This window comes from Numenius arquata, chromosome 4, assembly GCF_964106895.1.
Source record: "Numenius arquata chromosome 4, bNumArq3.hap1.1, whole genome shotgun sequence".
Taxonomy (NCBI): domain Eukaryota; kingdom Metazoa; phylum Chordata; class Aves; order Charadriiformes; family Scolopacidae; genus Numenius; species Numenius arquata.
The window spans coordinates 23,499,495-23,525,651 of NC_133579.1; the positions used below are offsets into that span (position 1 = coordinate 23,499,495).

Genomic DNA, 26,157 nt, shown 5'->3' on the forward strand with positions numbered 1-26,157 from the left:
TCTCATAGCTAGGGAGGTGGCATGGGTAAGAGAAAAATCCATGTGATGATAGAAGTGAATTCTAGATCAGGACAAATTCATTAGCAAATAGAATCAAGGTTTTAGGTTGTACCCTGGGCGATGTGTAGAGGTGGGGCTGGGAAAATGTGAGCTGTATAGAAGGGCTGAATCACGAATTCTCCTTCCACGTCTGCCATAGTCTTCTTACTGTCCCGTAACCCCTCACCTCCTCGCCATTCACCCCATATTATCCCCTATTCTTCTTTGGCAAGCAATCTTGGTCTGATTTTGCTCACCCCAACACAATGTGATTTAATTGTATGTTAACTAGTTTGGCAGATCTGAGGTAGTCCAAACCCCGGAGCTGCCTGAAATTCTTCCAGAATTTGAACAGTGGAGGTGCACAGCTAAGGAGGCAGCTGCCTGACAGTGCCTCAGGGCAGGCAACAGAAGTAGCTGCCTTTCACTCTCCTTGAAGACAGAGCAGGGCCATGATTTAGAAGGGCTCTTTGCAGAGAACGGGGAGCTATGTGGCCAGAACTGAAGGCTAGGTCATGACAAGAGGTAGGTAAAGCAGTCAAAAGCTGCCATACAGAAGAGATTGAGACTTAAGCCCCAGGCTAAGCCTGACTGGGGCAATGAAATTGACCCAGTAACAAATCTTCTCAATAAAGTACAGTGCAGCAGAGTTAAAATCTGTTCTGACTTTGCAGGACTTTTTTTCTCCCCACGTCTGATTTTTTGCATCATTCATACCTTCAATTTTAACAGTTGAACTCCCAAACTCCTCCCTAGGGCCAGACACAGCACTTGGCATGCAGGGAGGAAGGCTTCTCGCAGTGTCTGTCCAATCCCTCTTCACACGTTTCCTGACCAGCATTCGTCACTCTTTCTCTTCCAGTTCTGAGCCTCTCCTTAAGCGTTTGCGCCAAAGGTAGAATATATTCACCCAAGGGAGACAAGTTCTTCTTAATCTTGAAGGGAGAGCATTGCAAAATGATCCAAATAGTTTCAAAGTAAATAAGGTGTCAGTGTCTCCGGCTAAATGGATTCTATACCAGCTCTTGCTTCATTCTCTAGGGTAAAGCTCTTTGATAATCTAATTGTTAGAGGCAGGAAGGCTTGAATCCTAAGTGTTTGCATGTTAATGCAGAAGGATACTTGATTCCTTCTGTCTACCACAGCACAGTAATTATTATTCATAGTAATTCTGTTGTTAGAAGAAAAGTGCATTATGTGAGCTTCTTTGGGGTTTGGAATAAATCTGCTTGTAACAGAGATGAAACTATTGAAAGTACAAGTCCAGGAACTCTGTTACCAAATACATACAATTTCATTGTGTAGTACAGAAAGAATGATACCAATAACTTAAACATATCCCAGAATGATCCTGCAGCCTTGAAGAAAACAAACTGTGAAATGAGTTGAAGTGAATATTAAAAAGTAAGAATGGTTCATCTGTGTAACAGGATGTGACTAGGCTTTAATGAGAGTTTCAGGAGGTAGGTATATTGTGTCCCAGACCTCTGAAGCAGATGCTGTAGTATAGAAGGTCTTGAATACAATTACACTCATGGCTTAAGCAAAAGATGAACCGATAATTCAATAGATTGTTATTGGTGCATTAATTCACTATGCTGCTGAGAGCCCCTATGGTTTCACCTTGGTTCAGTTACTGTGTATACATTATGCATCTGAAGAAAATGTATAAATCATTCTGCAAGCTTAGTGTAACTATAGCGTTTTTGCAGTTTTATGATACTTTAGGTGCTACTTTGCGAAACAATCTTATCAAGCTAGCGTGTCATTTGACTACTGCACTTGATCATTTTATTTCATTTACTTTATCGGGAGTTTTACTAGAGCAAAGATCTGAGTGAAAAATAAAATAGCACCTTGTAATTCAGTGGCACCTTTCCCCAGACAACCATTTTCCTCCCTGCAGTATTACGTGTAGACTCTCTACAGTGCTGGGTTTCACTGTGCCGAGTCCACGTGCTCTGCAACTGTCTTCCTTGGAGTTGGCTACAGCAATATCCCATTCACATTCCGCTATCCCATGGCACATCCCAAGGCACATACTTTCTGTTACTCATTTTTTCACAGAAATGGGTCCTTGTAGACTTCATCTCCAAATCTCACCAGTAGATTAGATTTACTCTCTCTGGGGCTTCATAGTGCTTAATTAACTTTATTTCAAACCATTTCTTTCCATTGTCAAGAGATTTGGAAAGTGGTTTTTCTATAGGTGATAACCATGTCTTTATCCAACAGATTCCTTTAATAGTCACCTCAGTTCAGCCAGCAACCGTTCTTTGCTTGGTCGGTGCCAGGCACCACAGATTTTCACAGATCAACCTCTTTGACTGTTAATTCAGTAGCCAAGTAGAGAAGACCAACACTCAAAGCAAAGTTTTCAGTGCCAAAAAGACACACTTTGGATATGGTCACTGTCAAAGCAGTAGGTAGAGAAGTTCTGCAAGTATCAATAGTCATTAGGCATCATTAATTTCATTATATAACGTCTTCTGAAGTAATTATATTGTAAACTGGATCACAGAGAGATTAGGTGGCCTGACTGTTGAGTGTATGATATGGAGTCACTAATGAGGGTAGGAACATCATGGACACTAAAATGTTTTCTGTGTGGACACTTATCCTTGACTAAAGTAAACCAGATTTGTTTTTCTGTCACCTGGGTCAGGGCAAGACTGTTAGTGCTTTCCTGTTTTTCTCCCCACTTGGTTGTTCAGAGTTCGTTATCTGTTCTGTTCTATCTTTCCTTTGTCCATTCAACCACATTCCTGCATAAAGATATCATGTAACGTAGACTAGCAACCTTCAAGCTATTCCTAATACCAGTATGGTCATATCAATATGATTCTTCTCTGTGCAGTCAGAATAATGCCAGTAGGTTTTCCTCTCAGCTCTGCTCTGAATCCCTCACGTAAGAGTTAATACAAAGTCAGTGAAAACCAATACATGTGTTTCCACAATATTGCTCCACAATAAAGTGGATTTTGAATCTGATCCTGAATATTAGATCTCAGGCAAGGCGCTTGATCTCTGCCAGTCTTTGATATATCTGTATAGGACTTTGTAATAAAAAAAAAATAAAATAAAAAATGCAGCAAGTAAGTTCACCCTTTGGTCAACTTAAAGTAAAGGAGTGAAAATGGGAAAACTGTTCCCATAACCTTTGGAAAAGCAATAGCAATTAAATCAAGCCTTGGAAAAAGCAGAACCTTACTGCTTTATTCTTTTATCTTTTTTTTTTTTTTTTTCTATTTCAGCTAAGTTTAAAAAATATGCAGAGGCTGAGAAATTATATGTATTGCTCCAAGGTTTGCTTGAAAGCACGTATGTCTTTGGGTCGGCTGTTTCTTTCAGGGCTACCATCTTGCTGCTGCAGTGGGAGCGCAGCAAGGAAGCGGTTATTAAAAATTAATTACATCGTCTTCTGCTTCAGTTGTAGAATCGAGTTTTTCTGATCATTGCATTTCTCCATAAAAAGGTTATTTTCTTTTGCCTATCTTTAGTTTCTGTTTTCAGCTGTCTCTATGTCTGAGCCTTCCAGTAGTTTCTAATGTATGTAACTGTGGCATCTGTTTAAGTCCAGAGACCCTGGTTCTTGGCAGTGGATAAGGAAGGCTTATGCGCTCAGTGAAGCTGGGCTGGGAATGCATTGCTCCCATTCCCTGACACTAAATCAGGCTGTTCAGTTATACACCTTTGCCAACAATTTAAAAGTTAGAAATTGGAGATAATAGGGCTGAAGGAAAACTCCAGTCTTCTCCCAGTGCTACTCCTGAGCCTTGTTTTTCCCTCTAGGCCAGCTACAAAAGAGAGACGATGAAAGAAATCACTGTGGCAATTACATAGTTCCAGAAGTTTTCCCTTCTATTGGGAGAATCCTCCTGCGGCAAGCTGTGTTGGTTTTGATAAATTTTATAGTGGGGCTGTATTCTACAAGTGATACTTATGAAATTTATTTATGTCTTCAGTCCTGAAGGATATAAAAGTACTTTATATTATCACTATACACAGAAATAGTTCATTGACATAAAATAAGCTGTCTAGTGGGACGTGGCTGAAGAGCACTGCACAGAAGAAAATTTGGCCAAGGGTGACCAAAATCTTTGATCACTCTCTTTAACAGGAAAGGACTTTTCATACATAGAGAGAGAGTAAGTTTGTATACATTATGTAGGAAGTAAAATGGAACTTGTCCATATTTCTTAAAAAAAAATAAATCTTTTCAATTATGAATGGTGCTTTTGCATGAGGCCTGAGGACTTGCAAGTCTAAAGCTTTCTGTTTCTCTAAGTTTTTAATTTTTATTTAATCTGGTTTTTTCTGTGTCTGGTATTCTTGAGAGTCAAAAAACACAGTGCTCTTTTTCAAGGACTTTCATATGAAAAATCTTACAACTGTAACAATATAAAAATAACTGGAGCTTGAGACTTTCAATTTTTCTCATTTTATACCAATTTTTAATGGGACATTCACACAAATTAAAGCTCCTGGATTTTCAGCATTTTTTCACAAGGAATAATTTATCTCTATAACATATTTGGCAGAATTCTGCATATAAGTACCAGCAGTGCTTCACTGATTAATTGTATTTATTGTTGTTTCTCAAATTATTATACATCTTTTAGAAGTATGAGAACATTTGTACTAATTACATTAAATTTCTTTCATGGCAACATATGGCAAGAAACAGGGTTGGCAGTGTCTTGGGATTCTAAATGAAAGTGAGAGAATGAGTAATTCTGAAAAGAAGGGCAGGGGAGATACAGTTATGAGTGAACCAGAAACCAACCCCTTGCTATTAGAGCAGGTAAGTTGATCTACTTTGATAGGACCTGATCCTGTGCTCCTTCCTGAAGGCAATGGGGTGTGTGCTGGTGGAAGAAGCGTATAACTGCTTGCAGCTTTTTCCACGCTCTATTCTTAGATATCTTTTAAAACTCAACTTTAACAGGTGTGCATTTTTGCAGACGTGCCACGTGATTAAATATTCAGTATCTAGCCTCTTGTGTTTGAACAATACTGTTTGCATCAGTAAAACGGGAATAAAAACTGGAAAATATTTCTAACGGCATCTTCACACAAAGAAGATGAGAGAGAAAATTTGATGAAAGCCTAGTTTTCAAAGGGATGCCTGAAGCGTGTAGCTAGAGGCAAGTTAACATTAGTTATAGGCCTTTGCAAGGCCTGTTTACATGTTTCTTCTGTAGTCAAAGGGCCGTATGCATGTGCTGTAAAAATTACAAATGCCTACATGGTTCCTTTCAGTCTTTTATCTCACAACATGTGAATGCGACTTGACGTTATGCTCAGAGGTGTTTTAAGATCTCCAGCCTCTTTTTAATTGCAATCAATATATGAAATTCATTTAGGTTGGAACTTGCCCCTTTTGGAGAGTTGCAGTCATGCTTGTTGTGGGCTTATAACTGAGGGAGGGAGGGAGGGAGGGACGTGAAGCAGGAGACCATAGCTGGAAGGGCTTCTATACTTTGTGCTCATGCCAAGCGTGTCTGGGTGGAGAATCTGGCTGTGGAAGAGGTGGTGCAGGAAAGACCGACTGGGTCCGTATTTCTCAAGATGGTGGTGGCTGGGTGTCCAGCTTGTTCTTTGTGACATTCACAAGGGCAGAAATAACAGGGATACAGGATCAGTACTTTTTTTTTTTTTTTTTTTTTCCCCTGCCACATGGGGAAATACCACAAAAATAATTTTAGCCAGCAAGGATAGCCTTTTTATTTGCGCGGCGAGGAGTAGTTTTTTCTTCAGGATTTAACTGGTTGTTGAAAAAGCTGTGATATAAAAAAAGCTTGTGGCCATTGATTTTTCCCCTCTGGAAACAAATTCTAGTCCTGTCAATGGCAAAACTGATTTCTTTAAGTAAAGAAAGGGATATCCAAAGATTCTACAGTACTATGACAGGAAGAGAAGCTATTTAATAAAGTTCTGAAATTCCATATCCTTATTCCTGATGCAGTTGAAGTGTAATTGGAGATGGCTTATCGCTTTAATTGGGAGTGTTTGCGTGTGTAGTATATACAGAGGTAAATATATATTAAATATGTAATATTACTGAGATAGTAGGTGTAATCTAAGGTGGTTTGATTAAACAGTTGGAGATGCATTATGTGTTGTATTGCTTACATTTTTATGGAGGTTGGATATGTCATCTGTCTGTTCCAGACATGTTGCATGATATACCCAGATATGAATTCTTGCTACCTTTCATTTGTGTCACCAGTTCTGGTCTCAGTTTCATCTTGATTTTTCATACATTAATATTTGGCTTTTCTTTCCTTCCATTTCATCTTTTCCACCACTGCCTAATCCTTCCACCATCATGGCAGAAGAAGCTATCACTCCTACACTTATTACCTGTAAGTAAATTCTTTGTCATCAGAGACACACTTTCTGCCATGTTGTTCCATGCATAAGTAGTGAATGCTTATATTGAAAGTTCCTTTATAAAAACAAACTTTGTAAAAGTTTTACCAAGTTAAAAACAACATGGCCAATAATGTAATGAAATATTTAGCTTTATAGCAGTTTCTTATGCCTCATACTGTGCGTTAGAGACCATTGAATATCGTTATGTAACGAATTTTCTTAATTGAAAAGTAGTAGCTAGAAATATCACTACAATGTCTATGAGAAATTTTCGTGCCCAAGTAACTATTTTTAGGATTTATATAGTGGTTTCTTTCTCATTTGTTCAGTTGAAAACATAGCATTGGTTGGACATGTACAAGCATTTCCATATGTTGCTGTGTACATATTAATAGTTTTTCATGAAAAATGATCATGCATAAACGTCATGAGTTACCATTATTGGAGTGGATTTCAAAGGAGAGAGCACTAAAAAATGAGGGCAAGATGAAGCATAACTTTCAGTAAGTAATAACTTTTCATTTTGATACAGTCCTTAGTAATACCATTATATGATTCCTTATTTACCCAAAGCCTTTGTTTCGTTCCCTGCTGTCAGGAAGTGAAGAATGAGAAGGGTTCTTCTGTGATTTTAGCAAATCCCTTTCTGAGGCTATTCGCCTTTTCTCGCTTTCCAGGTACAAGGAGAACATGATAGGTTTTGGATTAGCAAAATATTAAGGGTCTTGCTTAGTCGCGAAATGAGGTGCATTTAAGTTTGTTTAATCTTGTTGGCCAGCAGCAAAAATCAGCTGTCCAGTAAATACCTATCTTATTTAAAGCTCAGTTTTAAAAGTCATGGGAAACTAGGAGATATTTTTATATAATTACAGAAGATGGAGTGTTACTTGCATGAGACAGACTGTAGTACTAGTTTTCAGGTACATATGGTAGTAGCATGCTCTTGAAAGGAGCATTTCAGTAATGTTTTTATTTTAAAACAATATTAAGTTTCTCATGTTCCTTTTTAGTTGCTCTTCAAACTTTTTAAATAAATATTTTTTCAATTAATATTTTGAAAAAGCATCAAACATTCATTTATAGAACTTATGGGAGAATTAGTAAATGTTTTCTAACTTGAAAACTTGATTAGCAGAACCACGCTTCAAATTAATTAAACCAACTAAAAATTGAGCCTCTTAGTTGAAATTCCCTAAGACTTCTGAATATATTGAGACTGCTCATTTACTTAGTAATATAGATTTTGTATTACACTATTTGACACTTTACACATAGTGCAATTTTTAAAAACTGTTCTTTAAAGCACTGTATTTATGTGAAGGTCAGAAAAAATTATCTCTTCCACAGATATAGTATTTCAAAATGTGTTTCTGTTCTCAAGATGAAAAGACCATATTTTCCATGAAATAGGGCTTCAAAAAAATTCAGTTTGGGACCATTTAAATGTTGTTTTTAAAGTGTCAAAAGAGTATAATAGAATAAGTCATATAGTACGTTGTTGCCATAATAAGTAAATATATTTAAATGAATACTTTAATATAATTCATGTCTCAAGGCTAAGTCAAAAAACAAAATTGAAACAAATGGAACATTAAATGAAATGCTGTTTCATTATTCAAAGAAATTGGATTGTATCTTTTTTTCTCTTTTTCCACTGACAATGGAAAATATGTGAATTGAAATGTTACTATAAGATTTACAAACAGGTTTTGTCCCCAGTTTTGCAATGATAGAGACTGTTAATATTGGATATAATAGGGCTTCTAGTGATTATTTGGAATACTCTCACAGTGGCTGCAAGAAAAGATTTGTCTTTTTGTAAGCGTGATACAAATTCAGTAACTTTGTAGTATGGGTACATTAACTCTTCCAAAAGAAATTGTGTGCTCTTGACCTTGTATAGTTTTGCTCCCTGTCTGGTGAAAGAAGGGAAGTAAGAGCCCTGAAAAGAGTAGACAAGATCAGCCCCCAGTAGGAGGAAATATTTTGGACCAAATTCTCCACCTGTTTACGGACTATGCAATTGCACTGAAATTGGTGGAAATCTTAGATGAATGCAGAATTCATTAGAGTTTTATTTTTAGCTGAGGAAGTTGGTATGGGTTATAAAATGTTCTGTATTTTGAGAAACATAATTTGAAGTACTCTGCCATTGCTAATTTACCACTTCTATACTGAGTATCATATTCAAATTTACTGATTAGTCATTGTGTATGCAAGCGTAACATCCAAGCAAGCATCTATGCACTGAAATAGTTACCATTGTCTTGTGTGCTGCTTTCCTTATGTGCTGTGGGCTCCTTTTCCCTGGTAGTCTGCAGTCTCTGCCACTTCTAGATCCATCCTAAATTAAAATTAAAAAAGAAAAAATTGGCAGATGCCTAGAGCTGCTGATGAATCATCAGAGGTGGACCTACAGCTGTGCATATTTGGCAGAGAATTATTTCCATTTTATCTTGTGTTTACTAGTTAGCCAGTCAAGAGACATTACAGAAAAGAAGTTTGGTACCGCAATTGAGAATTATCCTTCATTTTAATGGGCTTAAGTGCCTCTGGCAGCGCCTTTCCTCCCACTCTTGCTTTCCTGAGAACTGGTGCATTTTTTACCTTTCACCTTAGTCAGGCAGCAGATATTTTTTTGTCTGCCTGTAGTTAGTCCTTTATGAGTTCTTTTGTTCTTAAGATTAGAGCAAATTTAATAGCGCTCATTAACTCTGCAGCAGGTCTTTTGACTTTGCAGTCAATTCCAGGTGGGAAAAGAGAAAAATGGAGACACTGTTGTTAGTGACACTTGTAATGACTGGTGTTCTCAGCATGGCAGCCAGCGCTGGCATGACTGCTTTCTCCTGACGCGTCTTCTGGTGGGCCAAACCCCTGCAACATTGGCCAGAGAAGGAAAACTCCATTAGTAGTTTGTTGTGTAATTATGGTTAAATGAGCTAGACAAGCCTGTTGTTCATTTGACAGCAAGCACCACTGTGCTGACCGATGGCCATTAGCTTTCATAGTTGAGATTTTCATTTTGATAAAGATTCTGCCCTTGGAGATCATTAATCATTAGTCAGGAGCTAACATAGCTATATTAATGCAAATTCAAGTATCAGACAAACAAAATGAGTGCTTGGAGCATCTGAGTTTACTTGAGACACTGGTGCCTGATAGAGACTGGGGAATTTGGTTTACCCCAAATTCTGGGGCAGATAGTTGCAGATTGTAGCTGTTACAAATTGCTTTCAAGAAAAGGCTTCATTACATTGCTATGAGTAGGATGAGTACCCAATTAAAATACAAAGTTGCGAAGGTAGCTTTTGATGTTGTCCTTCAGTTTGAACTTGATATCAAAATGGTATGTTATGATTATTATTGAAATTAAGTACTTATGCAACAACGGTGCTGTACAGCAGTTAGGTGCATAATGTTATTCTATTTTTGTGCCTTTTCACAAGTCATTTCAACCTGTGAAATGTGAAGTAGGGAAATAGGAGACAATTATTGCCTAGTATTCTTATAAAATAGTAATCATGTTGAGCTCTTAATAGTATAAAATCTGATATTGTCTGTCCAAGCACTGATTATCTAGTTAGGTGGCTTAGGACAGAAGTGATTTACAGGTATGTCCTCTGTATGGAAATCTCAATCCAGAAGCCTAATACAATGTTGAAACATTACTAAAATGGACTATATAGGAGTAGAGGTCCTATTGCTTGGTACTTTATATGTGACTCAAAGAGGACAAAATTCCTCCTACAAGAAAATGAATTGTACCAACATTTAGCTTTTTTTATATAAATGTGAATAAAAACATACCTTCCTTTTCATGAGAATTTGATAGTTTGTGTCCCAGTTGAAGTACGCTTTTCATGTGTACCTAACTTGAGCTCAGGAGCCTGTGAGTCTGTTCTCAGTTTAGTTATCTCTGTGTCTCTTGCTTTGCTGGGAAATTTGTTGGCTTCTGGCACTCTGTATAGAGACTTCATTTGTGGCTCATTTCTCCAATCCCGTTGCAATTGACCTTGTACTTATGGCAAAAAGCACAAGGTTAGCAGATTTGCAATAAACAGAGTCGTAAAATTTCCAAAAAATCAATGGTGTTGAAACTCTTAACAGTGATTTCTGGATAATTCTAGGAAATATGCAGTCATCACGTTTAAAACTTCTGTGGTAATTTGAAAATAGTAAGAGAGGTTAGAAACAATCCTGTGTTCTCAACTGCAGCTGCCTCTGGAACTAGAATAAGTTCATCAGTTAGCGTCTTGCAGATGGAGAAGGGCACTGAAAAGGAAAACATGAATTTGTTTGAACTCTTTGATGTGTTGGATCTGCTAAACTACACTTGTGATCTCTTCTGTATCTTTAAATATACGTAGTTACATAGACCTGTAGCTTGGAATCATGTAACCCAAAATAAATGTGGATTTCTGTAACTGTTTTGCAAGCTAGGCTTAAATGATTTGGGGATGTCCCATGAGTTTTGTTGCATCTGGCAAAGTCTAGAATATTGAAATCTTTGGATAATATGCAGTGCCCAAAATAGCAAGGAGGGTGTTTTACTAAATCACCATTGCTGAAAAATACATTTGTGGGCTATGTGCCATATGCTTTGAGTACAGAGGTACGATATCTAGCTTTCATGCAGAGATACTAAGCAATCTCAGAATTAGACTTTTATTTTTCATTAAAACGCCACATCATTTTTAAATATCTGTCTGAAGTCATTATTTCTTACACTGATTCCTTTTGTCTTCTGATTCTTTTGGATCTAATTGTATTGCTTTATAGCCAAGGCTTACGTTCCCATTTCTCTGTAGAAAAACTGTAAGTAATCCTTAGCACTCAGTCCACCAGTAAGTAAATCCTTTTACTTTTATTTTATTAGCTCTTTCTGAAGTATGTGAGCCCCCAGGGCAGTGATCTGACTATATGAAATAGCTTTCTTGAGTTGCAACAGAGATCAGATCATTCGTGTGGTAGAATGGCTTTAGTTCATCTTTTCTGGGCATGTTTCGATACTCACTTCAAGTTACTTTTCCAGTACCTACACTTAGGAAACCCATAGAAATTTCTGAAGTTACCTAGACTTTTCAAAAATGCATTAGTCCAGATGTGTTGAGTGAGAAACTGTAATCTGTAATGTGCTGCAAGTTTGGGTTTTGCAAAATAAATGGGTACTACAGAGAGAGTGAGGTGACGTATCACAAGTGATTGATTGCTGTGCTGGTCATACAATCACACTCAGTTACTGTCCTTGCTCCCTCAGTGTCAAGCAGTAAATTTGCAGATGAGCTGGAGTTCGGGGATTTTTCTGTCCTAAAAGGGGCAGTTGCAGTTTACAATGCTTGTTTTGTGAAGGTACCAGACATTTAGTGTGGGAACCAATGTAATTGTAGGAAAAATAAATGCTTATGGAGTCTAGAGACATCTTGGTTCTTTCCATGTTAATAAAGGTAACATAGTGACACAGGATGACGAGAAGGCTGAGGTACTCAATGCCTTCTTTGCCTCAGTTTTTAGTAGTAGAGTCTGTTGTCTGTTGTTCCCCAAGCACCCAGACCCCTGAGCTAGCAGATAGGGGTGAGAGTAGAAATGAAACCCCCATAATCCAAAGGGAAATGGTGAGGGATCTGCTCCAACACCTGGACATACACAAGTCTATGGGACCAGACGGGATCCACCCGAGTGTGCTGAGGGAGCTGGCAGAAGTGTTCACCAAGCCACTTTGCATCATTTACCAGCAGTCCTGGCAAACTGGGGAGGTCCCAGCTGACTGGTGTCTAGCAAACGTGATGCCCATCCACAAGAAGGGATGGAAGGATGATCCAGGGAACTACAGGCCTGTCAGTCTGACCTCGGTGCCTGGGAAGGTCATGGAACAGATCATCCTGAGTGCCATTATGCAGAGCATGAAGGACACTCAGGTGATCAGGCCCAGCCAGTGTGGGTTCATGAGGGGCAGGTCCTACTTGACAAACTTGATCTCCTTCTATGACAAAGTGACCCGCTTGGTGGATGAGGGAAAGGCTGTGGATGTTGTTTACCTGGACTTTAGTAAGGCCTTTGGTATGGTTTCCCACAGCATTCTCCTGAAGAAACTGGCTGCCCATGGCTTGGATGGTAGTGCTCTTCGCTGGGTAAAAAACTGGCTGGAGGGCCGGGCCCAGAGAGTGGTGGTGAATGGAGTTAAATCCGGTTGACGGCCAGTCACGAGTGCTGTTCCCCAGTGCTCAGAATTGGGTCCAGTCCTCTTTAACATCTTCATCAATGATCTGGACGAGGGGATCGAGTGCACCCTCAGTAAGTTTGTAGACAACACCAAGTTGGGTGGGAGTGTCAACCTGCTTGAGGGCCGGAAGGCTCTACAGAAGGATCTGGACAGGCTGGATCGATGGGCTAAGGCCCATGTTATGGGGTTCAACAAGGCCAAGTGCCGGGTCCTGCACTTGGGTCACAACAAGCCCATGCAGTGCTACAGGCTTGGGGAAGAGTGGCTGGAGAGCTGCCCAGCAGAAAAGGACCTAGGGGTGTTGACCAACAGCCGGCTTAACATGAGCCAGCAGTGTGCCCAGGTGGCCAAGAAGGCCAACAGCATCCTGGCCTGTATCAGGAATAGGGCGGTGAGTAGGACTCAGGAGGTGATCACCCCCCTGTACTTGGCACTGGTGAGGCCCCACCTTGAGTACTGTGTTCAGTTTTGGGTCCCTTAACACAAAAAAGACAATGAGGTGCTGGAGCAGGTCCAGAGAAGGACAATGAAGCTGGTGAGGGGTCTGGAGAATAAGTCTTGTCAGGAGCAGCTGAGGGAACTGGGATTATTTAGTTTAGAGGAAAGGAGGCTGAGGGGAGACTTTATCACACTCTAGAACTACCTGAAAGAAGGTTGTAGGGAGGCGGGGGTCGGTCTCTTCTCCCAAATAACAGGTGATAGGACAAGAGGAAATGGCCTCAAGCTGTGTCAGGGGAGGTTTAGATTGGATATTAGGAAAAATTTTGACACTGAGAGGGTTATTAAGTATTGGAACAGGCTGCCCAGGGAAGTAGTTGAGTCACCATCCCTGGAAGTATTCAAAAGACAGGTAGACATAGTGCTTAGAGATATGGTTTAGTGACGGTTTTTGTCAGTGCTAGGTTGATGGTTGGACTAGATGATCTGAAAGGTCTCTTCCAACCTAGGTGATTCTATGATTCTATGAAAAGCTTTGTCTTGCTTTTCTAAACAGGGATTTGAATTGAATACTGAGATTGCTTTAAAAAATTGTGGATTCCATATGCTCTTGTAGGATAAGCCAAAAAGCCTGTCTTTAATATATATATAACACTGACACATAATTAGCCTGTTGACATTGTTTGTAGCTTCCCAAAAAATTTGGTTCCTAAATCAGTCATGTTTGCTGTTGACAGCAGTCATTCTAGGCACTGAGATTTTGCCATTATTTACCATGATTGTTGAATTAGTCTTTCAAAGAGCGTATAAGGTGAATAATTTTCATTCACTTTTTTAAAGACTTTTCTCTAAGGAAAAAGGTGCGATTCATGTGTTTTTTACTCTGAAATTATATTTCTGTATACACAGATAGCTCAAAACTGACTTCAGATTCTTTAATTTTAAATATCCAAATAGAAAGGAGAGTTTTTCCTTATTTTAGTATTAGTATATAATGTAGAAGAGGGGTAATGGCATTGGAAACTTATTTTCTCTAAACCCCAAACCTGCCATTACACTTTGTGTGACTGTAAATTTGTTAACTGTAAAGAAGCTATACTGCATATTAAGACCAAAACTCACTTCATAGTTTCTGTTGCTGAAGGCCTGTTTTTTTCCTAAAAGACTGAAGTGTTAGTTTTCAAAATGGCTTAATGAAATATTGAACTGATCGACAGAAGATGTCTGCAAAAGGTAGGACTACAATGAAAAAGGTGAATGTTGGATTGTATCTCTCTTGGACTCAGGGAGGACAAGCAGCAGAAAAATGCTTAAAAAAATGGGTAGGAGAAATCATCTGGTGAATCTAGCCTAAAACTTTTTTTTTACACCGGTAAACCATAGGCTTAATCACTTCTGTGATACAGATAAAAACAACTGTAATGAGGGCACTGAGGTGTTGTAGTCATTAGTATTGCAATAACTTCTATTCACTGATTATGTTTTTGTTTGAGCTTCTTATCTGTAATCTTTTCTCTGACCCCTGAATCCCATGGGAGATGCTGAGAAACCTTTGTTGAGCCTATCTGCAGGTGTTATGGCCAGGTTAATGATCCACCTCAAGGTAACACCTGTAAGTGTTCACTCTTGATTTCACAATGAAAACATTCTAATCTTGGTTCCTTTTCCTTCTTGTCCTTTTCATTTCCTTTCTTATTTACAGAATTCCTTGAACACCCTTAAAGTCTAGACTGCCAGATCCCTGGAGAGAAGAGTAGGGGCCATTTGGTGTCTGTAGTGTCTAGCTGACCAAAATCATCATTCATTTCCAAATTTTCTTTCTGACATTTTTCTTGGTCATTGTTTTTTCTGCAATGAATTACCTAACTCTGGCATGAGACGATAAGGAACCATCCCTCAGTTGCTTTCTTCTGCCAATCCTGGACACTCTGGCCCTCTGCCTCCACTTGTTAGAATCTGTGCAAGGATTCTATCTGATTAGGGTCCTTCCTAATTTCAGGGCAATAGCTCACATGCAAAATGTAGCTAGGAAGATTGCATCAGCTGTGAAATTGAGCCTCACAATAACTAATCAAGAAAAAAGCAAAGGAATGGACTGCGTTGTGTGCTTACAAATCCAGCAAATCCTGGAATTTCATCAGTCCCAGACACCTTGTTGCAAAAGAAAATCTTGTACAAGACTTATTATAGATATTAGAATCATGGCTTTATTTCATTTACAAGCGTGCAAGAAAGGTTTTATTATTACTACTATTATTGTTAGTCTGTAGCTTTTAGTGTATGCTACAGAAGGAAATCTGTAGGACTGTCAGAAAAGCCTTGCATAGTTCTGTTAGTTAGTTACTGTGCCAACCACACAGCAGCAGTGATCCAAATAAAAAGAGGTAGTAGTTGGAGCAGAGCAGAGTTTTATAGGGCTTGCGCCATGAACTACCTGCTCCTGTGAGCACTGAGGTGGTGAACATAAAGAAGCACATTTATTTTTCTTTCTAGCATTGAAACTCAGGACCATTTCTGCATTTGATCTGAGATCCCTCGATGAGACATTGAACCAAATGTATAGGGGTATCTAAATTATACTCAGTTCACGTTCAGAGGGAGTTAGCTTCTCTCCTTCTTTCTCATTCCCTAATTCCTTTGGTCATAAAGACACAAGTTAGAGCTACCAGAGGCATCTCTGGCTTGTCTGAAGGAAGGTCAAAGCAAAGGACTGGCTAACCTGCACATTTCACAGTTATACAGGAATGAGAGGATCAGCTGGTTTAGAGCAATTACACCACTCCGCATCTCCCATTGCAAAATGATCATGTGATTTCCTCCTGTGTGGTGATGTCAGTAGGCAAAAGTAGGTCTTCTAGTATGGATTTGGCCAGCATGTTTGTCTTGGGTATAATAATGTATGTGTATTGGCTGCAGCAAGTAATGGTTTAGGGAGGCTAGATACATTTTAGTTTGCTTAAAGGTGTGTATTGGATTATGCTTCAGGTATAATGGAATGTATTTTGCAGTTTATGGTCCTATTGGGCAATTGTCCATGGAAGGGTCACTTCAAAGGGACTAGGTTCATGACTTACAGTGTATTTTCAATAGCAGATGAAATACTGAATGTTTTTTATTTCCTGAGATTTTAAAGGTAAGATTGTCGTGTTTATGATACATCATAGAATAAGGCCCTGATCTTTAACTATAACATCCAGGTGTTACTGGCAGTAGAACTTTACTTTCTGCTTACCAAATAGAGAAGAGTCATGTCTGCATTTTAATATTCACCATATTAAGATTACAGAAGAAGTTTTAAACTAAGAAAAGAAGAGAAACACATAAGGATGTTAGTAAACCATAGGGATTACCTACTGTATGCTTAAGAAAAATAAGTACCAAGGAAAACAAGGTGTGCGTTGGTTGCGTGTTGAGTCATAATACGGGCTGCCAGAAAGAATGGGTTTATTTTTTTGCTGAATAGGTTATTGCAGTTTTAGCTGCCTTTTGTTGGAACCCAAAGCACTCTAAAGCTATTTTGAGGCAGGAGTACTGTGTGCATGGAAGTGTCTTGTACAGTTCTCTGTCCACGAAGGGTTTTATTTAACTTACTCTTTAGATCCAACTGTTGTCTTCCTTCCAGCTTCTTTTTCAACAATAATGTGTGTGCCCAGCTCTTAAGCCTGCCTTCTTATTCTACTGACCGTTTCCTTTTTCATCTGTTCCTCTGCTCCTCCTTTTACTTACTCTTCCTTTCCTTTAGCCCCTTTTTCTTTCCCCTGAGATACTATATTGTCTGTCCTGTCCTCAAAAATTGCCTTCTTTTCATTCTCTACGCTCTGCTTTGTCTCCTGAGACTTAATGCAGGCTGCCTAGTCATTTGTTCTTGCTCCATGTCCTACCATCTCTCTCCTCAGAACCTGTAGAAGGGAAGGAGAGGCAAATCTTGGAATGTCAGAATATCCGTCTGTTATTGTGCAACTTTTTTGTGTAATTCTTTTTATTCTTTATATTTACTAAAGGGATATTGCTTAGATAGACATAGTCTGTGGGAATGTTTAACAGTAAAATTAAGGAAAGACTGAATTACATGTCTACATGAAAAATGTTTTTGCATTGAGGATTGTTTCAGCAAACTGTTTTTATTTGCTAGTTTTTTCTTATCTAAAAAAATGATTTTGCGAAGACTTTAAAAATATTCCCCTCCAGGTTGAAACCTAGCATGCAATATTTTACATTCAAAAAACAACAAAAAAAATTATCTTAAGTGATTGAAAATGATGTCACCATGGAAGTTACAATATAACGTTAATTATAAGAAGTGTACTTAAACACCCACAGTGCTGTGTATTTACTTATGTCAAAACAAGGTAATGCTTACTATATTAAGAGTAGCTTTTCATTTTATGATTGCCTGTTGTTCTTTGAATCATAACCTTCACTCGTTTCTTTAATTTAGGAGAAAAAGACATTAAACATAGATACTTCCTGAAAGTGTGTGCTGCATGAAAGCTTTAATTAAATTTACAAGTAAAGCTTTAAAAGTACAAGAATCAAATTAATTGCAACAAGGACCATGCATTTATTTCTGTGACAGGCCTTTTCGCGTTAGAGTAAGGCAATCTGTGTACCCTTATCTGAATTAGTAAACTCAATATCACTTTTCATTAGCATGGTAGGTCATTGCCATGCGTCTTCAGTGTGACACTGTTTACATGTTAATGACCTCACAAATAGGGTCTGTTCCAAACGGTTTGCAGTAGTAGAAAGTTGTAAATCCATGAAGCGGAATAAACTGTCCTCTGCTTTCTGCATCATTGCTTCTTGCGAGTTCCCCTCTAGACTGAGCTTCATAATTAGGCAGCAGTATAATTAAGGCAAATTCAGTAAATGCAAATAGGGCAAAAGGATTTATACCTGATTATGGTTGTTATACATACCTGAAATAAATTAATTTCTAAGCATCGTTATTAGTTGACTTTTCAATTACATGGAGTCTAGAAGTAGAAAGTATTGTTCACAAAAAATGTTCATAGCTTAAGTTAGTGAGTGAGACCATGATGATGTTTTCAGATTTACAAAGTGCTGACATACCTATGAAAAAAACACAGAGATTCAGTAGAACCTACTGGTTTAGTTGTTTTGTGTATGATTGCTTTGTATTAGATGAGATTTTTAAGATTACAAATATATTTTTCCCCTACCGTATAATGTAATGAAATCAGCATGTTCCCTAAAATCATATCCTTAAAAGAAAATGTCATATTTACATCTGGTAATTTGACTAGACAGTGGAAAGCTTCACTGCTTTAAAATCTTGGCATGATAAAGCCAACATGAAATGAGTAAAACAAACTCAGCATAACCACTTAAATTTGATTGCCTAAAATATCTAAAACAAGGACCATTCTGATATCTTGCTGTGTGAATTCATTTAAGTGCTGAATGCCCTCAATTCCCATTGACTTCAACACTTTGCAGAATCTGGTCCTGCATTTGGATGTCTCAGCCCTGCCGTAACAAAGAGCCTATTTTTCACTGGTCATATGCAGCGTATACCTGGGATTGCAAGACATATACTCTGTGGTTCTGCCTGCAACAACCTTGGGAGTTGCTTTACAGGCAGAGAGTAATGGCTTCTACTTTAGTTGCTCACCTAATATGCAAAGCGAGTTTAATTATATGCTGTCCAACCCTCTCTGCTACATATTTTTCCACTTGCTGATTCTGGGTGAAATACATACTTTCTACGTGCAGAGGTTACTAGTAAGTATACAGTGCTCCTGGAAGCATTTATGGCTAATCTTGCCCTCAGCATGCATAATGCAGCTAAGTACTAATTAAAGGTTAAAGAATAGGGATCCATCTTTTCTCTGCCCGATGAGTAGAGGAATGTGTGCTCCATGGGGTCAGATGCTACTTTCAACTGAACAGAATTGCTAGGATGCTGCCATACCTAACTACATGAGACTAAAATTCGAGAGACTCCAGATTTTCTCACAGCACAACAAAGGACTAATAAATCACTGTCTTGTGCTGTGTAATGAATTAGCTGTTTTACTGTGTTTCATATAAATATGTAATGCTGCAAGGCATACATGGGTAGACTGTAGATTTGATTTCATAAGGGACATTTATTTTGTCCTGCATACTGACTTCTGAAAATTATCTGTGATCCAGTTGTACATTTTGATATTAAAAACAAAGAGAGATGTAGTTCTAGCAAGGCTCTACGCAAGTCACCACAAACATTGTTGCCCTCTCTCAGATCTCAATGATAGCTGATTAAAGCAGGTTTTGATTACTTCTAAGTGCTGCCATGACTGCTGCCGTGCAATTGTAAGAGAAGTTAACTGGTGAGTGATGGAGCTGTGGTGGCAGATAAAAAACTTGGCCGTTCAGTGGAAGTCTGTCTTTGTAGGGCTACAATTTCCCCACAATAGCTAGAGGTTTTGTAATTTTAATACTTCTGCAAAACCATTCATGCCAGAATGGACTATAACTTTGCAGTTTTTTTTAAGTCATTTTCAGAAATCCTGGTGTTCACTTCTTTCATGTAGGCTTCTTCCTGGCATAAAAATCTAATAATAGTAATCACTTTTTAAATAAGCTTCCAAATAGGTTTTGGAAAGAGCATAGGAATCAGGAGGTCTGGTTTCTGCCACCAACTTGCTGATGAACGTTCTTAAACATTCGGGTGCCAAATTCTCCACACTAACTAAATTTTGATTGCTATTAACTGCTGCAAAGCAGTGGTATCAGGGCTATTGGAAGTCTGGTAATCAGAGAAGCAAAATACTTTATGCTTCCTTTATCATCACTTGGGTTTGTGAAAACTTGATCTTCGTGTTTCTAAATAGAAAACCAGCACTGCCTGAAAATATGTGTTGTTGGAATATTAGTACCTGAAAATCAATGATGGAGACATCACCAGCAAGGGCAGGATTAGCCACATATACTTGCAGAAACACATGTTCTCTTATGAGTAGCCCTTGCAAAAGCACCAGGGGAGGTGTAAAGTGTTTTCTCTGACACTAGCTGCTTTGACAATTCAGTGGCTGCAGAGCTGCCTCCTTTCCCACAGTAGGAGTAATCAGCATCTGAGCTTTACTGCTTGAACTCTTGTGCATGTGGATTATTCTTTTGACAAAAAAAAAAAAAAATCATTATTGAAAACCCAGATATTGCAGTAGTAGGTTCCTTGGATAAAGGGATGAAAACAGTAAAACAGAATAATATAATAATTTAGCATCTCATTATTTTCAGAAATGCATAAATAAAATAACTGAGTGCACTGTAACAGTTAAAGTCTAATCATTGGCTTTCTGATTAGAAGTCAGATAGCCATAGGGTGAAAATAAGATGGAAAAGGTCATATGATTAAATTAACTACATTCAGACAGGCATTACTTATAAAGGTTTTTTGCTATGATTAAACAAGATCAACAGTAAGTCAAGCAAATAAGATCGTTAGTGACCCTTAGAAAGGGAAATTAACCTCAGTGATAAATAAAAGGTTACTGTCCACTGTGAGCACTCTGAGATATGCTACTCTTGGTTAATCACATCTTTCACTTTCAGCTATGGGCTCTGCATGTAACTGCCATTCTGATTATTTACAGAGGAATGCACATCCTTAATATAGGATCCAAATATTAAAACTTATTTTCCCTTTCCTTTTAACTCACACTGCTTTTTAGTAACGCAAGAAATGCCTACTGTGGTCCTAGCACTTATTCCACTAATAACCTATTGAATTTGTCACTGTTTTCATATTTTGTTGTAAACAGATTCATCTTAGCAGTGCTGTTTTCCACATCACTTACTCTCTTGTAGGTGTTTCCAATCACTACATTATTGCCTGGTGGGTTAAAAATATTTACAACAGGTTAACGTTTTGGACACGTGATTCTCCCTTTTTAATGCTGGCTCTTTTTTTCTGTTTTGAATGTTCTTGGGAGCCTAGTTTTTCCTGCTGTGTCCTGCCAGAGTCAGTGTCTAATGAAAATCTAGGCTAAAGTTATAGTGTAGGGTTTTCATAATATATCTCTTGCATTCAACTAATCATGGAAAATCTAGACTTCCATAGTCAATTGATTCTCTTTCTCAAAAAAGTCTTTTAATAAGATTCAGGAAGTGCAGTGGTCCAAAAAGTTGTAAAACCCAATAAAAATTCACTTAATGTTATTTTGGTACTTGTGAATTTGCTGTGAATGAAAAACTGCTCTGTCTTTCATTATCTGAGAGTCAAGAAATCCATATATATTGGAGTCACTGACCAGGAATGAAAACACAGCAGGAAAGATCACTGTCCTGGTTCATGATTGCTGAGTAGTCACCAGAAGTTCAAAGCTAAATTGGCCTGTCTTCATCTTCCTCGTATCTCATTAGCCTCCACAGTACCTGTGATCAAGGATTTTCCTGTTGGGATCTTCTCCATAAATATTCATGCAGATCTTGTCCATTTGTGACAAAAGGGATCTCCATGCATATTGGCCATTTGTTGTCATTTTATTAACTTCTGTGTGCTTGGTTTCTATTTGGTGTCAAGAAATGTCCCCTTTGCAGATGTTACAGTGGGCTGTGGCAGAATGGCTTTGCCTTTCTGAGGAAAGACAGCGATGGGGAGTCTCGATTTTTTCTTGTTTTGCTGTCAGATAATTTACTGTCAGATAGTAAACCAAACCAACTATTTTTAAAACACTGGGCCAAACAGACTGGGTTGCATATTTAAGAGGGTAGTATAGTTTAAGAAAACAAGAAACAGTTAAATGATTACTCAGAGTTTATGCATTTTGAAGTGGCATCGTCCACTCAACATTGAGTAATCTGTGAGAAATTGGACTGAGATACTAAATAAACTTATGTCACATGCTACTTCTTCAGTATCAACTAACTAAATGTTAATGCCATGGTTCTTCCTACTCTCTGCAGGCTGTTGTTTTGTTGCATTATGCCCTGCTATGATACTGTCGCCTTTAAAGAAAAAGTCTTTTCTTGCCTTGTCTGTCCAAGGTCAGTAAGAAGGAGAATACTAGTTCGTGTCATGTGCATGCAAGTCATTGCTCAGGAATGAAATGTTAAAGAGAGGTTGAATAGACTAGCAAATGTCCTAGAAGTTCAGATACGGTTAGTTTGCCCTTGCTTTAGCTAGTGAGAGTGATTTGACAGCTGTACTTTGTGGTTTCTTCCTTCTGGAGCATGTGAACATGCTTTGATAGCAACCCTTAATCTATTATTAATGCAGTTGTATGTAGATCAAAACTAAAGATCCTTAGTCATGTCAGAAAGTAATGCTAGTCTATTTTTATATCATTTGAGGATGTATCTGAAGTGAAGGAAATGAAGTGCTGGAGGTAATGTCAGGTATTTCATACCTCTGTTCCTCTATGCAAACTGTAATCTAAAGCTCTGTAGGTGTGTGTATACATGCGCACTGCACAATAAACCTCCTCAGGTTTTCATCCCAAGAACTAGTAAGTAAGTGCCTCCTTTGAGTCTTTTCCATTTGTTGATTTTGAGCTGTGGCTTTTTATCAAGCTTTGAAGAAGACAATTTGAGACTTTTTTGGGTGAAGTCTTACTGATACCTAGTTTCCGACATTTTGATGATATAATGTGTATACCAGCTTTCAAAATTAGGGGGGTTAACTTAGTCCTGTGACTTTCTCTAATTTATTGCAGGTTATTGCAGAAGTAATGCAATGTGGGTTATGTTCACTCTCCCATTCTGAAATGGGGGTTTTGTGGGTTTAAGACGATGTAACAAGCTATAAAATTTTACTGCAGAAGAACACGTGCCTTTCTATGGCCTCATCTTCGAACAAGCTTTCCCCTTCCTTTTGTTCATACTCCTCTTAGATCAGGCAATGTCTGCATGGATGATCTTTAAAAAGCAAGCCATTGGGCTCTTCACATTGCTGTCTCATAACTCAACAAAACTTTTTGAGAAGAAAATTAGGAAGCCTGTGCTGGGGTGCTTTAGGGGGCTTAATTCTGCTTGTTACGAGCCTCAAGACGTAAGGCATTTGCAGCTTACCAGCTTTATTGCAGGAGACAACTGAACAGACACCAGATTTTAAGACGAGACAAATGGCTGTGAACTGATAACAGCCTGTGGGCCATGTCATCCCACTGACATCCTGATACCTTCCTGGAAGGCCAGTGTGTCTTCAGTCACTGAGTCCCTCCTGTAGGAACTCCATTGCAAGACAGGTGGACCCTATCATATGTGCTAGCTTCTTGAGTATGTTGGTTAACTTGGATCTACCAGGAAACCAAATCGCTGGGTTTTGGGATGATCATTCTCCGTTTCACCTGAGGGTCAGGATGAAGTCAGAGCATGCACCTGGCTGCTGGGGCTAATGAGCACTCCTGAGTTCCTCAGTTTGGCGTGAGCTAGGAGACAGTTGTATGCTTTTATCAAGGAACAAATGTGCCCCAAAAGGGAACAGCTAAGGAAAATAAATGTCCTGGGAGGCAAACCAGAGAAAGAAAATATCTGTGAGACCGAGGTAGTATTCAGTAGAAGAAAAACATTGAAAATCCTCACGTGACCGTACCTCAGATGCTGACAAATTTCCCTCACAGCACAACACCCACAAGTATCCATTTGACCTGAGAAATAAATAGTTGGAACCACATGGACTATAATTCTTGGTTATACAACAGCAAAGATATGCTGTGGGAGGAAAAGTTACTGGGATCCTTGTCCTCTTTGACCCAATACCCACGCACCTTGTCACAACATTGTGCCAGGCAGTCACCCTTCTAGTATTGCGGAAGTGGAGATGGGTACAGCAGGAGCTTAAGACCTGTCACCTGTTGTGGCTTGCTGTGATACTGTAAGTTCCTCTTTTTCCATATGACATAAAAAGCTTTGGAGAAACAGGTGGCAGAGGTCCACAGAAGCTTCAGGGTGGCCTAAATTTGAAGTCGCAGCTCTCAGTGTTTTAGTCCGTAACATAATGCAACAAGACATTCTGTTATTACATTCTGCCATTGCAAATCTAAGGGAAAGGGACAGTATTATGTTTCCTTCACCATCTAGTCAGCTCCACTACAAGACAGTGTTATATCTTTTATTACTAATACTGGAAAATTTCCTGCAGTAGCTAATTTACCAGTGAAATACAGACATTTAAACATGTCAGCTGCATTTTTTTTCTTCCTATATGTGTCTTGGAGTTTATATACAGATGGCATTTTTATGCTTATATCTAATAGCTATTAAAATTTTCCTGTGTCTTATTTCTTTTGAATGTCTCTTTACCAAGCCTGTCAGCTTTTCATCTCTGAAGCTAAAAATAAATGTTTATACAGAAATCAGAAGAGATTGAAATTACGGGTTGATTCACAAATAGAAAAAAGAAATTACAGAGCTTTCATTAATTATTCCATAGATACTTTTGTTTGTGGGAGTGGTACATTAAGCATCTATTTTTTTCAGTCCTGAAGAAAGTTAAGTAGCTGAAAACATGGGATTAGAGAGAAACAAGCCAAAGTTGCACATTGCATTTAGTCACAGGAAATATAACTTTTTGAATTACACTGAGAGAGGGATTGCATATCCACAGCTGGAATTTTTGCTACCCTTTATTGTAGCAGCAGCAGCTGCCATTTTTCTATTCCATAGCATTAAACCAACCTATAATTTTGCAGTAAATTCTGCCAGAAATGTGCATGTGAATACTGATACTCTATACTGAACCAGGCCTCTAAATCTTCTTTTTATTTCTGGGCAGCATGTAGAATGCTAGAGGAAATGGCATTTTCATGTTGACATGAAACAATAACAGTACAAAATCATATTCATGTGACATTTTCAGGTGGCAAATGACTTAATGAGGAGTGAGAAGGTTGAGTTGTTCCCAAATAAATAACAGCACAGCCATAAGGAAAGCAAAGAGCCACTGTATTTTAGTCCTTTCAGTGGTCCTGCAGCTGAAGATGTTCATTTTCAGAAAATGCATTTTTCCTGTCGTTATTTAGTTACACATAATAATAAGGTTAAAAGTGTGATAGATGAACCAGGTTCCAAAAGTTAAGTTGATGTAGCAGTATAAAAGGCTGCATTTCTGGAACAAATTCCATTGAGGGTTTTAAAAAAAATGACGTTTCACAAAGAACGTCAGAGGCAAATCTAGAAGCAGCATTCTCTATCCCAGTCTGCTATTCACATAAAAAAGTGTTTGAGCCAAATGTGTCCCTCAGCCTTCAGCTGTTCATTTTTAATGTGTGTGTGGCTTGCGCTTGCTGCAGTTCTTCTATTCGATGCTCAGTCTTCATCCAAATATAAGAGCATTGACTCCAGGAACAGAGAATTCTTGACTATCAATACTGTACCTCACTATTATTTATGAAGGTTCTTCCTTTTTGTTCCATTCAAATAGATGCAGCACTATTTTAGGCATCTAATGATTACTCTCACATATACAATTATGCCAAACAGATCTAAGAAGAACAAATCAGAACTGCAAGTGAACCTTGCATTCAGCCAGCTCTTCAGTGGGCTACTTTTAGCAAGGAAACAGACCATCTTTCTGAAGAGACATGTTAAATTGCAGAAAAGCTGAGTCCGGTTAGAACAAGTTATTAAGAAGAGCAGCCTACCATGGCAATTTTGTAGTACTGGTTTGTTTTGACACCAACCATTTTTCTCTCAGTAACTGTCAGTGAATTCATGTTCACCTGATATTTACTCTCATTATACAGTTGGCAGTTAAAAGGCTATTTCTAAAGTCAGGTGGCTGTATCTCATCTTCCAGCTATATTTAGTCCTCATTTGTTGTCCTTTTTGTTTGGTAAACACCTCACTTTACTTTGCAGACATTCACAATACTTCTTGATATGGTAAGGCTGCAGTGTGTTTTCACAGACATTATTTTTTCTGTTGCTCGGAAAACAGTTAATTGTTTGAAGACCGGTTGCGTAAATGGTATTTTCACATCAAATATGTTTGTATTTTTATGTCAGCCAAGTAGAAACTGAATTTTTAGCACAGAATTTTATTGTGGGGTTGAATCTCAGCAGATGTGTAACAAAAAGAAGAGAACTCCAAAGTAAATCAATTTACAATGTTTCATAAACTTATGTAATACCACA

The 26,157-nt window shown here is 38.4% G+C and overlaps 1 protein-coding gene across 4 annotated transcripts in view; it reads left to right on the top strand.

Annotated features, from left to right (window-relative positions):
• The window catches only part of PTPRM (protein tyrosine phosphatase receptor type M), a 481,541-nt gene that overhangs the window by 320,164 nt on the left and 135,220 nt on the right, over window positions 1-26,157 (top strand). The gene's annotated exons all lie outside the window — the stretch shown is intronic.